The sequence below is a fragment of the Galeopterus variegatus genome, unplaced genomic scaffold, assembly GCF_000696425.1.
Source record: "Galeopterus variegatus unplaced genomic scaffold, G_variegatus-3.0.2 Scaffold2932, whole genome shotgun sequence".
NCBI lineage: Eukaryota > Metazoa > Chordata > Mammalia > Dermoptera > Cynocephalidae > Galeopterus > Galeopterus variegatus.
The window spans coordinates 226,602-239,710 of NW_007729043.1; positions in this window are offsets into that span (position 1 = coordinate 226,602).

The following is a 13,109-nucleotide window of genomic DNA, read 5'->3' on the forward strand; positions in this document are numbered from 1 at the left end:
AAAAAAAAAAAAAAAAAAAAAAAAAAAAAAAAAAAAAAAGAAAGTGCTGGAGAGATCTTTGGTGTCTCCTTCCTTGTCACATACAGCGGGGACAGTGATGCTGGGAAGATATCAGACAGCAAACATGGAGGCAAGTCAAGAAGGCAGTCTCGTCCTCAATCAATTATGCGAGGGTATTATCAAATCAATGAATTCACAGTGTGAATGCTCGCGGCAGATGGACGGACACTTGTCGGCTATCTGGAGCTGCGAGAGAGTCAGATTTATTTTCAAAGCTTGTTTGTCTCATTTCTCCTGCCTGGTGCTGGAAGGCAGAGCATGCAGCTGTGATTTTTCAAATGCAGGAGATCTCCAGCTATTTTACAGAGTGTGAGATTGGGCTCCGCAAGCTAAACGCTGGCTTTTTTTTCTCCTCAGAATGAGGACAAAGGGGTGCTGGTTTAGCATCGGGTCTCTCTCTGTGTGCCTGCAGTTCTCAGCAATGAAAGAATGAGGTTGGATCGTTCCATGACTGGCCTCCCAGGCTTGGCTATGATGGTGGGGGCTGGCCCCATCATGAACTCAGGGACAGTGCTCACAGGAGAGGAAGAGGAAGCTTCTGCCTGAGGTATAGCCCGTGTTAGGGTGATGTGCCCTTCAGCACATGGAGGTGTTACCAGTGGTCATCGAGCAGTGCTAGCACCTCTTCCTGCCACCAAGGGTTGTGGATTCTTAGCTGGCAGAGAGCTTGATCCCTAGCTGATCAAGGAGGAAAGGAAGATGATTCTGAGTGAGAACTGGCAACTTCACAGCATCTGCATTTTTCAGGTCTCTTTTTGTGGGAGGAGTCATCATTCCCATTTTGTGTATTAGGCCAAGTGGAAGGAAATTCATTCATGGTCTTAAAGTCAAACAAGGAGTCAATGATCACTCTGGGTCTGAATTAGTAGCCTCCTAACCAAGAAGCCTTGTTAGACAAATTTTAAATACTTCAGGGCAGAGTGAGTTATAAGCCTCGAGGGATGGTAAAGTCTGGTCAGAGCCTCAGGGCTGTGTGTCTGCGTGTTCATTCACACATACCTCCCATGAGTTGGTCAGCAACCCTTGATTAGGCCAGAGGCTCTCAACCCTACTGCACCACTGACCAATTACATCAGACTTTCTGGTGATTCTGTAATGCAGTTAAGGTTTAATGTCTGTGCCAGGCACTGAGGATACCACAGTACACAGAACTTTGTCCTGTCCTCACAGTCCAGGGTGACGAAATGGGACAAATGCCATGATAGAAGTAAGCTCAGGCTTCTGATAGAGGCAGAGAGAAGCAGCCCCCAACCCAGGTAGGGCAAGGAGATGAAGAAGCTCACAATGGCTTGCTGGAGGAGTGGACACTGAGCTGATTTCAAAGAAGAAGCAGTGATTCCGAATTAATCCAGTCGAAGAAAGGGGAAGGCGGATCGTGCAAAGTCCTGGAGAATTTGCCAGAAGCCTACCGTAGCCAGTGTGCACATGCATGTCAGAGGGAGAGGTGGGGGAAGGGGAAGAGGTGAGCTGGGTCTGACAGTGCACGATCTGGTGGGCCATGCTGGGAGTTCAACCTGTAATTTATGGGAAAACCCTTTGAAGAGACCATTCAGATCTGATTTCAGTTTCAGAAAGAGCATCCTGGCAGCTGAGTGGAACCATAACTAGGAGGGGTTATGAATAGTTATAGAATGAGCAAACCAAAATCGTAGAAGTTTGCCACTTTTGCCAATTAGGGATCAGATTTGGGTCTTCAAGGAAAACAAGATAAATGTTAATTTCTCTCAAAAAAAAATTCCATAAAACTCCATTGGTTTTTTTCAGGCAAGGACTTTTTAGAAATTGAAGAACTGAATTTGAAATTTAAAAATTAAAAGGTTTTCCCTGATTATATGTTTTGAGGGATTATATTTGTTTGATTCTCTAGACAAATCACTTCTGGCTTGGGATTTTTTGGGGTAATGATGTTTGATGAGCCCTGGTGTCCCCCACCTTCCAGCTAAAAGGACAGTACTTTGTGGGGTTAATTAAGAACCCAGCTGCTGGGGCCAGAGAAATCTGGGTTTAAATCCCAGTTCTCCCCCTGAGTAGCTACATGACCTTGAGAAATTTAGTTCACCTCTTCATACTTCAGATTCTTCATCTGTAAAATACAGCAGCAATATGTGCAAATACACGTGCATACATGTTAGGAGCTTAGCACAGATCCCAGCACATTGGAAACACTCAAAAATGGCAGAAGGAACCAAAAGGAGAAAGAAGGAAAACAAATGACTCAGAAAGAAAATGTGATCCATTAACTGGCCCCTACTTCTATTTTATTAGAGTCTTTCTACCCAGTCATTATAAACTCTGTGCAGAAGAACTGTGTGAACCTGATGCCTTGGAGCACCAAGCGACTGAACCAAAAACCGACTTGCAAAATGACCCATCTCTGCTCCGACAGCTCTTGCTTGTTCTCAAGGCAGGGGAGAATTTGGCTCCTTCGCCTATGGTATCTACAGTAACCCATCAGCTGCTGAGCTGAAGGATGTGTTCAGCACTCCCCTTTCCCCTTTAATGTGCCATTAAATCAAATACTCTATTAGCAGAATTAGTTCATTCAGTGTCTGCACTGAAACGTCCTGCGAATTGCGTGATGTCTCTCGCAAATGGCCCTGCACTCTGGGGTCTACTTCAGCAGTTTATATCCTGTGGAGGAGGGCCACGCTTCCTGAGGATCTGACTGCCTTCCTCTAAGTGAAATATTATGGCTTCCACAAAGGATAATTATTTGGATCATTTTGCCGTGTGCAAACCTGGAGAATTCCAAACACTGTGGATCAGGCTCTGGCCCAAGGCCTGCTGTCCTCACACCTGCAGCCCAGGACCTGCCTTGGCCACGGGCTTCTGGTTTCCTTGGCTTTCTGCTCTGTGTAGGACCACTCCAGAGACTGGTGCCAAAATATGTTTTTGCTGAGAGTTAAAACATGGAGAAATTTCCTCCCCAAAGAATTTAGGGCAGGAACCAAGGGTGTTTCCATTTTTGTAGTCTCTAGCAAGAGCTGTGGATTGAAACTCAGCATCCCTATTTCCATTCTCTCTAACTTAAACTTGTCACCCAATACATGTGAAAGCAGGCGATGACAACTGCTGTGCTTCTGTCATAACAATTCTCATGCTCTGAAAATTAGCAAGTATCTCAAGCACACAATGTCACTTTCAGCTTGGGCATGTTGAGCCTCAGCGTGATTCTTCATCTGCAGGGCTCTGGGCTGCTGCCATGGACACTCTGGCTGCTTTTCCTTTGTGCCAAGTTGCACTTAGCCAAAGTGCATTTAATCTGTTACACTCTCTTTTCCTAAAGTAGAAAGTCCATATGTTAGGGGAGTATTTGCTCCTGTACCAGGTAAATCTTAGAATGGTGTACTGGTAAATGTTTAACCTTTTCTGGGAGTGAGTGGAGAAGGGGTGGGAGGGCAAACCCTGGTTTGTGGTGTTTTTCGGTTTCCATGGTGTAAATACTGCCACTGTGGCTGATTTCAAGCTACCAACATGATATTACTGAATGCAGGGTAAGGAAGAAATGTTTGTAACACCCCCATTACATAGTGTTTCCATGAAAATAAACTCAAAGAGCAGTCCATAATAGTTAAATATAGTAAAATGATTAGGATGGGATTGGTTTTAAATAATTATTACCTTTAAAAAATATAATGCATTTAATTGTAAATTGTATAATTTAACTTTTAATAATTACTGTGTTTAATAACTGACTTGCAGAAGTCCTCAAAATTTAACAATTGGTTGTCACGAGCTAATATAAGCCAGCTCTAGCACAGCACTGGGTTCAAAAGTGTAAAATGATACTTCTCGCTTATAGCCCAGTCCAATGTGGGGTATTTGTCAGTGTCTCTCAACATGGTGATTCTGGGACCCAGGCTCCCTCTATATTGAATCTCCATCACCTCCCAGGGACCTCAGAGCACTTCCCTTCCAGCCAAAAATTGGGGAAAGAGCACAGTGGATTTCACATGGGTGGTTTTTATGGGCAAGTCTTGGAAATTGTCCATGTTCCATTGGCTGGAATTCTGTCACATGGCCACACCTAACTGCAAGAGAGTGTGGGGAATATCATCTAGCTGTGTGCCCAAGATGGAAAGGAAGTGTGGTTGGTGGGCTGTAGCCTGCTTCTGCCAGAGCACTAAGACTGACTCCTCCACTGGCCGATGTCAGAGAGCATGTACACTAAGGGGGAAAAGCAGCTGGCCCACCTTTCCTTTTAAGCCCTCAATAGTTTAACAAGCACAAGCAATGAAATTAATTGCCATGAAGTTGGCAATTAATAAATAGAATTATGTTCACGTAAGAACCAGATTAAATGTTATTTACCATTACTGAGCTGTGAAAATGATACCAGCAGGAGCAGGAAGTTGTGGCAGGTACATTAGCCAGTTTTTCTGAGCTCAGTGGTTTCTCCACCCATCCACACTTCCAATAAACCTTTACTCAGGTCCTATGTTAGCTTCTGGGAATACAGAGTTACTTAGGTGGTGCTCACAGTCCAGTGAGGAAGAGAGAATTGGACAAGCCGAGGTAATCATATGCACTCTAACCAAGGAGAAAGCAGCTAAAAATCTGGGAAGTTAAAAAGCTTCCTGAGGAGGAGACATTTGATGTGGTCTAGGTGGATGCATGGGTAGAATTTTCTAGGTGTAAAAGGGGAAAGGCATTCCAGGGAAGGGGAACAGCTTGTGCAAAGGTGTAGAGGAGCGGTAGAGCGTGGCTTGTTTCAGAAATGGAAAGAAACTCAGTGTGGCAAGAAATGGGGCTGAAGAGATGGACTTACATCAAATTGTGAAGAGCTTTCTATGGCTCACGTAGGAGTTTGGAATTTTCCTGCAGGCCCGTTCTTCTCGAAATGCAGGACAGGTACCTCCAGGGGTACCCAGCGGTATGCCAGAGGGTTTGTAGGTACAGATGAAAACCACTTTTATTTCCTCCCTTAATGGTAAGCAATTTGAAATGATTTTGAGAATTCCTAGAAAAGGGTTCTTTCCATTTCAGCGGACCAATGTCTAATGTTAGATCAATCCTGTGGTCAGTGCAACACACTGCTCTGATCAGCTTGAGCTATGTCATATGCTGCCCCCTGAGCCTGGGGGTGGGGGGTGGGTGCCTACCCCAAACTCAAGGACTAAGACAGGGGATGGGGTGCTTCACTACACGAAAATCTGGGCATGGTGATCCCACCAACAACTGACCACTACAGGTGGGAGAAAGCAAGTGGACAGCTGTCCCTAGAATTAGCGTTTGCAACAGAGAGTGATTCAGGTATGAGAAAAGAAAATATCATCTTCTTTCAGTTTTCAGTTGCTGGAAAAAGGCAGGGACCCACAGAATACAGAGAGGGCTACTTCCACCGGATGGAACCAGATGGGAAGGTGGGGGCAACCCCTTCATCTTCAGCCTTTGGAATATAAACCAATGCCCCATCCTGTTTCCTCTCAGGCTCCTGGCCTGGGTGGCTTCTGCACAAAGCCAGTGGCTTCACTGCGGTCACTGTAATTGTGCCAAGTCATGAACCCACAGGGCAGAGCCAGGAAAGCCCTGCCTCAAAGCAGATAAGCCAGGCTGGTAAGGCGAGTGCCCCACACCTAACACTCTGCCTGACAAATCGCTTGAGTGAGAACCACAATGCCCAGAGCAGACCCTGCCATGCTGCTCTTGGGAAAGGACCCACAGCCAAGCCAAGATCACTGGCCACAGATCCTGAGCCTGCCAGGAAAGGCATTATTTATGAGGCCTCTGTGGGGTTGTGGTAGGAAGAGCAAGACCTTGAAATCAGACAGCCCAAGTTGCAATCCCAGTTCCACACTCAATGCATGGGTGTGGGGGCAAGCCGCTTTCCCCCCGAAACCCAGCTCCTCGTGTGTACATGGGGATAAGGTTGCCTGCTCTTCCAGGTTGTGAAGACTCAACAAGATAACACAAGCAAAGCACCTGGCATGGGTGTGGCACAAAGCAGGCGCTCAGTAATTGCCAGTCTGCTCAATGATGACAAGGTGGACGCAGAGGAGTAACTACCATGCAGTCCAGTGTCTGGGTGAGACTCATCTGTCAGTCGTGCCTCCCTTTCCTTACAGATGAGGAAAGGGAGGCGTGGAGAGGTGGAGCTGTTGCCCAGGCTCACACAGCTGGGGAGCAGAAGCCTGGGGTTTGAACCCAGTTGGCTGGGGCCTGAGGAGGCTGCGGGAGAAGGAATCTCCATGGTGGCAGAAGCAGCTGGCGATGAAGTCTGGGAGGGGATGAGATGGGCCTCCTCGCCCAGCATTGGGTCCGTGGGCAGTAGCCACTCCTCAGCAAGGAAAAAGAGCTGCAGATCAAGCTGTGAGTTTCTTGCAGGGTCGAGCTGTCGCAGGCGGAAGGGAACCCTGGAGGTAAAGCAGGAGTGTGCATGGTGTGAAGTACCCCTTAAAAATTTACAGCCACCATCTAATTTTAGAGCCTTCATTTTTCAGTATAAAAATGCTACTGCACATGCCACCAAACCATGAAACAAACAGAACAGTACCCTCCGGAAGGGCCCTCCTTAAGGATGGTGCTATAAAAATGTCCGGTGGGGAAAACCTTCTTAGTATTAAATTACTCCGCTACCTTCCTGTTCTCTCATTTCACACCGTAAGCTTCCCGAATTCAAACTGGAAAACACTGAAGGCTGGGCTAAGAGAATTCTGGAGAATTCTCTGGTTGTGCACATTGTGTTTGTAGTGAAGGGCCTCTTGTACATTTGCAGCTGGGGTGGCCTTGGAGAAGGACACCAGGAGTACCAGATTTGACATAACCCTGGTATTCGGCAGCCCCCTCACTCCCACATGGAGTGAAAACCAAGGAGATAGCAAAGACTGGCAAGTCCACTGTCAAGACCAGATTGGCAATTTCTTACCATTGCGGTGATAAATTGCTACATTGGCTGAACTAAAAATTGTAATAATAATAACAATTAACATTTATGTAGCATACACAATGCTCCAGTAAAATATTCTTTTAAGGTCATGATGTACTTTTATCATTATGTTGTCATAGTGTATCTGTAATAATAGCAGTACTAGCTAACATTTATTGAATAATTACTGTGGTTACTTTAGCTGCATCATCACATTAATCTTCAAAACTTCACAACAATGCCTTGAGGCTGGTGCTTTTATTATTCCCATTGTACAGATAATAAAACAGGTTTACATAGTCAGTGGCTGAGCAGGATTGCAAACTCAGGTGTGCAAATTTGGCTGGAGATCTTACCCACTGCAGATACTGCCTCACAGAAAAGCCCAGAGCCATGTCCAATCTGCTTTTGTTTTTCTTAACCATCTGGTCATTCTAAAAGTTTGTCTTCCTTCGTGTGTGTGTATGTGTTATGTGTGTGTGTGTGTGTGTTATGTATACGTGTGTGTATTTTCTTTCATCAGTCTCCAAGCCCATAACTGCTTACTTGCATGGTGTGGTAGTGTCAAAGGTGGGTCAAATGTCTTCTGCACACACGAGCTTCATTCTACTCTAGGAGTTTGCTTCACTTCTTTGCCATTACGGGGTCCCTGGCCACCTCAGTTTCTCTTCCCTCTTTGTGGGAACTTCTATTTGAAGTTTCATCCACCTTGAGCAGGGTAATGGGGAGAGGTGCGTTTCTGGGACCACTCGGGGTTGATCTTAACCTTGGGTAAAAGGCAGTGAAAAGGAGGGATGGAAAGCACATGGGAGGACTGATTTTGACCCGAGCTGAGATAAGAGCACTCAGACATTTCTACGGGCTTTGCTCTAGTCTAAGATGACCACATAATTTATCATCCAAACCCAGCTACTTTTGAGAATGACAAGGAGTGCTGTTAATAATAGGCAGGGCAGGAGAGGTAAGCTGGGTCTGTCCTAGGCCAACTGGACGTGTGTCACTGCTTTGCTCCTTTCTTGTAAACTCATGTGAGAAGTCCACATCTTCGCCACCCCTCGGCACGTCAGGCCAGCACTATAACTGAAGGTGTGGAGTTGGGAGGTGCAGTCAGTAGAATCCAAGTAACACACTGCAGACACTTAACTGTTGGCTGCCTTTTTTAATCTTTTAAAAAAGATTAAATCTTTTAAAGTTAGAGGCCTCATCTTATACTGGATCATTACTTCTTCATCTACCAAGTTTTGCAGATTTGCCTCCTGGAATCTATGACGCTTTTGTGAGATCCCCACTTCAATGAAATAAGGGACAATTGAGTAGCCTGCCACATGCAGCCACAGCCCGCCACCTCGTTGAGACCCTGTGTGTATCTGTACACACGAATACAGACACAATATGCAGTTACATTGGAGTTATTTTCTTCAGAATGCTAATTGCAAACACGTGGTTATATCATTGGATAACTAGAACTTTTTTATTTCTGCCTAAGAACCTGAAGTTTCTGTTTCTATACTTTTTAAAAAATTCATTTTTAAATTTGAAAAATAATACACAAATCCTCTCCCCAGCTTCTGCTAGCCCATGTGGAACATTTCCAAGTCTACTCTCCACCCCCTCTTTCACCCCTATATTTTCTTGCTAATACATAAACAGATGAAAAATAAAATATGAGTGTTGACACTCCAGAATCACCAGAGGACAGACACCCAGGTCCCATCAGACCCTGGAATCAGAATCTCTACAGATACCTATTTTGGAAGGTGCTCCTCAGTAATCTCGAGAGGCACCCCTCACTAGAACCCTGCCCAGGGACTGGCCCAGTTGAGTCAAGGGCTTCCTGTCTGGCCTATATTACTTGGCTTTGTTGAATTACACTTTTGTTTCGGTAGAATCCTGAAAGCAGACCCGCAGCTGTGTGTTCACAGGAAATTTAAGTATTTTGACAGCACAAGAGAGTGGTGCATCTGGAGGTTCTTGGGTCCAGCTATAACCAGACTTACCCATCCTAAACAAATAGATTGATTGCTTCCGGCACCATCGCTTAACTTCTGCTTAGTGACTGACATCCGGAGCTCAACTCCCTGACAGCCAGGAGGTACAGGCAGAAGGAAACCTTTTAATTTATGGTAAGTGGAGATCAGTTCCTTTTCTTTCTTTCTTTCTGTTTTTTTCCTGGCTCATTTTAGATGCCAGGCCCACTTGAAACAATAAAATCTTGTATAGTTTTCTTATCTAAGAAACTTCCAGATAGTTACTAAAATCCTAGAAAAATAAATATCTATTAATATATCGCAATTCCCACAAGAGGAAATATTTTTGAAATTTGCTTTGGGCAGCGATGCTACAAGAATGCTAAAATGTATTGACTTTATCATGGAGTAAATCCTTTCTTAATTTTTTAAATTAAAATTATGATAAGTTTGACAAGTTTCAGCAGTAGGAAAACACCTTTGCTTTAAATAAGAGCTACTTTTCTCAGCAAGAATGGAGTTACTGGGGTGGGAAATAAGGTTAATTTTGGTTTCATTAATAATATTTGCAATGAAACAATGTTACAACTCTCCCCTCCAACCTTGTAGCTAGACAAGCAGAATATTTATTTTTCCTTCAGAGAAAATAAGAGTGGATGTTACCTTTAAGCAACATACACATTTAATTAATGAATACAATGGAAATGATTCTGGCTGCATTTAAATCAGGCACAAGCATGTAGAATTTAAGAGATCTGACCTTAAAAATGAAGAAAATATTATTGTAATTACTCCATTTGCTAAAAACAAATGATGTGGCATTTGAATTTAAGACTTCTATCAAAAGCAGTTGAGTGTCTCTAATCAGTTCGCACCTTTACATTTTAATGGAGTTGAGGTTGAGCCATTGCATTTACAATTATCGAGGCTGACTTCATACCTTTGAAATGACTTAAAAAGATTAGCATTCATGGATTATTTATTAGCTCCTCGTGAATGTATTTCCAAGGATGGAAACAACATATTGCATCAAAGTCTAGTTTCCAAGTTTAACTCTTTTAATTAACAGCACAACGGCACGTTGCTGCAAAAAGCGTCTCTAAAGTCACAGGACATTTTGTCATGCTTTTTCCTCCACGTGTTTCTTTAGTAGCAGTCTTTGTTCCTTGCATGCTCAGGGAGAATGCTGATCCCAGCCCCGGTGGCTGCCTGCGTGTGATGCCCTGTAAACACTAGGGCTTGCACAAAGCAGGCTGCATGGTGAGGCAGCTGATCCGGGCCTGCGGTAGCTATCACTGATAGGGAATGCTTGTCTCAGGCTCGGAGGAGAACTCGGTGACATGGTGGCACAGGCAGTTTAACCCAAACACACTTTCTGCCTAGATAACAAAAATGTAGTGCATGAGTCCCTGACAGCAATCCCAGAGGAGCTCTAGGTTTGAGGTGGTGCTGGCTGCACAAGGCCTATCTGCCATCTGAAGCCCTCCTGGCTGCAAATCTTACTTCCTGTGTAGTGAAAACTATCTGAATAGACCTCCTGGCAGACAGGCAAGGGACAGTACATCTTGCAGAGGGGACTAGTGCTAAAGCCAAGCAGAGACAAAGGCACGCGAGGCCAGATTTGCGGGGGTGCTAAGACTCTTCCAAGAAAAAGCAGAATGAGGGAGAAATAAATAACTGCACTGGAAAGCCTGGAAGAAAACAGTGCTGGGGCCTGGATCCTGCAGGAATCTCCACTGGAAAAGCAGGGGAGATGAAAGCAAGGGAGTAATGATTGTCACTGCATATCTGGGATTTGTCTTAGGAAATCCTGATTTTTTTTGTGGTGGGTTGATTTACGTGAGTCCTACGTGCAGAGGCTCTGAACATATTTTGCTACTTTTTTTTTTAACCTAATAACAAAACTGATAGATAAAACCTTATACTTTACTTTTAGAAAATCTGATCTAGCCAGATTTACAACCTGTACTGTGATGGCTGGTTGCTTGCTTTGTAAATCTTGTTCTATAGAACCCTTCTGGAAATGATGCTCTTATGATATCCAAACTATAATTTGACTTATGGAAGTTTATTTACACAAAGAAGCATCTCTAATTTGTGATGGCTGGTTGCTTGCTTTGTAAATCTTGTTCTATAGAACCCTTCTGGAAATGATGCTCCTATGATATCCAAACTATAATTTGACTTATGGAAGTTTATTTACACAAAGAAGCATCTCTAATGTACAAAATAGAACCCATTTGTAACTTTATCCCTAGAAACCAGGCTGGAGACATAGAATAGGACAGGACCATTTTATAACACAAGGGTACTTAAAATTGAAAGTTAATACAAATCTTTCAATGAACTTTTTGAAGTACCCCTGCATATGTAGCCTGTCTTGGTATAACATGTCTGAGATCCCATGTTAAAGCAAATTTAAGTAATGAAAATGTGTCTTACTGAGACAAAAATGAAATTCATATTATTTAAAATATAGAACTGAGACAGACGACATAGTCACAAAAATTACAATTGTTCTTATATTTCTTACTAAGTTCAAGGGACTGAAATTGGGGGGATGAAAAAGAAGTTTTGAAGACAAGGATTGCTGATTTGGATAAAATACAAACCCACTCAGAACTGATGGGAAAAAATTTTGCCCTGGCTGACTTGATTTGTTGATTTGCTCATTGAGACTTCAGCAATCATGTCATTTAATCACCTACTCGCTCGCTCATTCACTCATTCATTTGTCATTCATTCTTCAGCTATCCATCCAGTGCTCCTTGTGAGGATATACAAATGCATCAGACATGGACTCTCCCACAATGAGTTTTTAGTCTAATAAGAAAGAGAAAACCAGCCCACGTATAACTATGATACAAGGCAGGATGTGATAAACGCCAAAAGAGAAGTGTAAGAAAGTACATGAGGTGCTGCATCTGCCTGGGAGGAGGTTTTACCTGAGCTGTCTTCTGATCGGTGGGTAGAATTTGGACAGCGGATGGGGAGGGGCAGGTGAGGAAAATGCCAAGAACACTTTGGTATAGAAAGTCCAGTGATCCCTGCCGTGAAATCATTGGTGTCCATGAACGTGGAACAAGACAGGAGCATGGTGTGCTTTGTGCTTTGCTGAGTGAGCAGCGGACTGAGCACCCCTGGTTTTGCTGCTGACTCTGTGTCCTTGGGCAAGACACTTTTGGGCTTTAGGCTATACCAAGAAAATATCACCCATAATTCTACCACTCACTGTGAACATTGTGAGGTATCCTGCTAGACTTTCTATTGATCTATGTATATTTTAAAAATTAAAATAGTATATTACACATATGGTTTTGTAATATACTTTTACATTTATATCACAAATATCTTTCCATATTGATAGTTATATATTTGCTTTAACATTTTAACTGACTACACCATAATTTTATTAGTCTAAATTCTATTGTAGAACATTTCAGTGAACATGCTTTTGTATATAGATCTTTATGCATGTGTTGAATTATTTCTAAAAATAGTCTCTTAGAAGTATCACTGCAGAATTAAAAGGTATGCATAGTTGAAGGATTTTTCATGCATTTTGCTATAGTGCTATTTTAGAAAATTTATATTAATTTATTTTCCCATCAATGGTATGAAAATACCATACCCCAGCACCGGGCATTATCTTTTTAATTTTTGATAAGCTGATAGTCAAAATCGTGTCAAATTATTTGCATTTCTTTCATTACCACGGTGATTTTTTTCATATTCATTGGTTTTGCGTTTTGTGTGTGTGTGAATTTTCAGTTCATGTCCTTTGTCGTTATTAGAGTTAGGGTGTTTGCTTTTGTTCCTGTTGCTTTGAAAGAGGCTTTTACATAGTAAGAATATTAACTCTTTATCATACATTTTACAGATATTAGAATATCTTTTGAATGGTTTTTCATTTTTGTATTTCTCTCAGTCAAGCTACCAAAAAACAAAAACAAAATGAAAACTTTATTTTTTGGAGAAATATTGTCAAATAAAAAAAGGAAAGAAATCAAAGCATTTTTCAATTCTGCCATTTAGAGGTAATCCCTCTTAACACTCGCGTGTGCATTCCAGGCCTTTTCTATGTTTTTAATATAAAAATTGGATTATAGGATATTTTCACTTAATATTCATAAATATGTCTCTGTAGCAATAAATATTTACTTATATCCTTTGAGCACATCTTAACTATTTTCCTTAGAACATGGTACTAAAAGTGA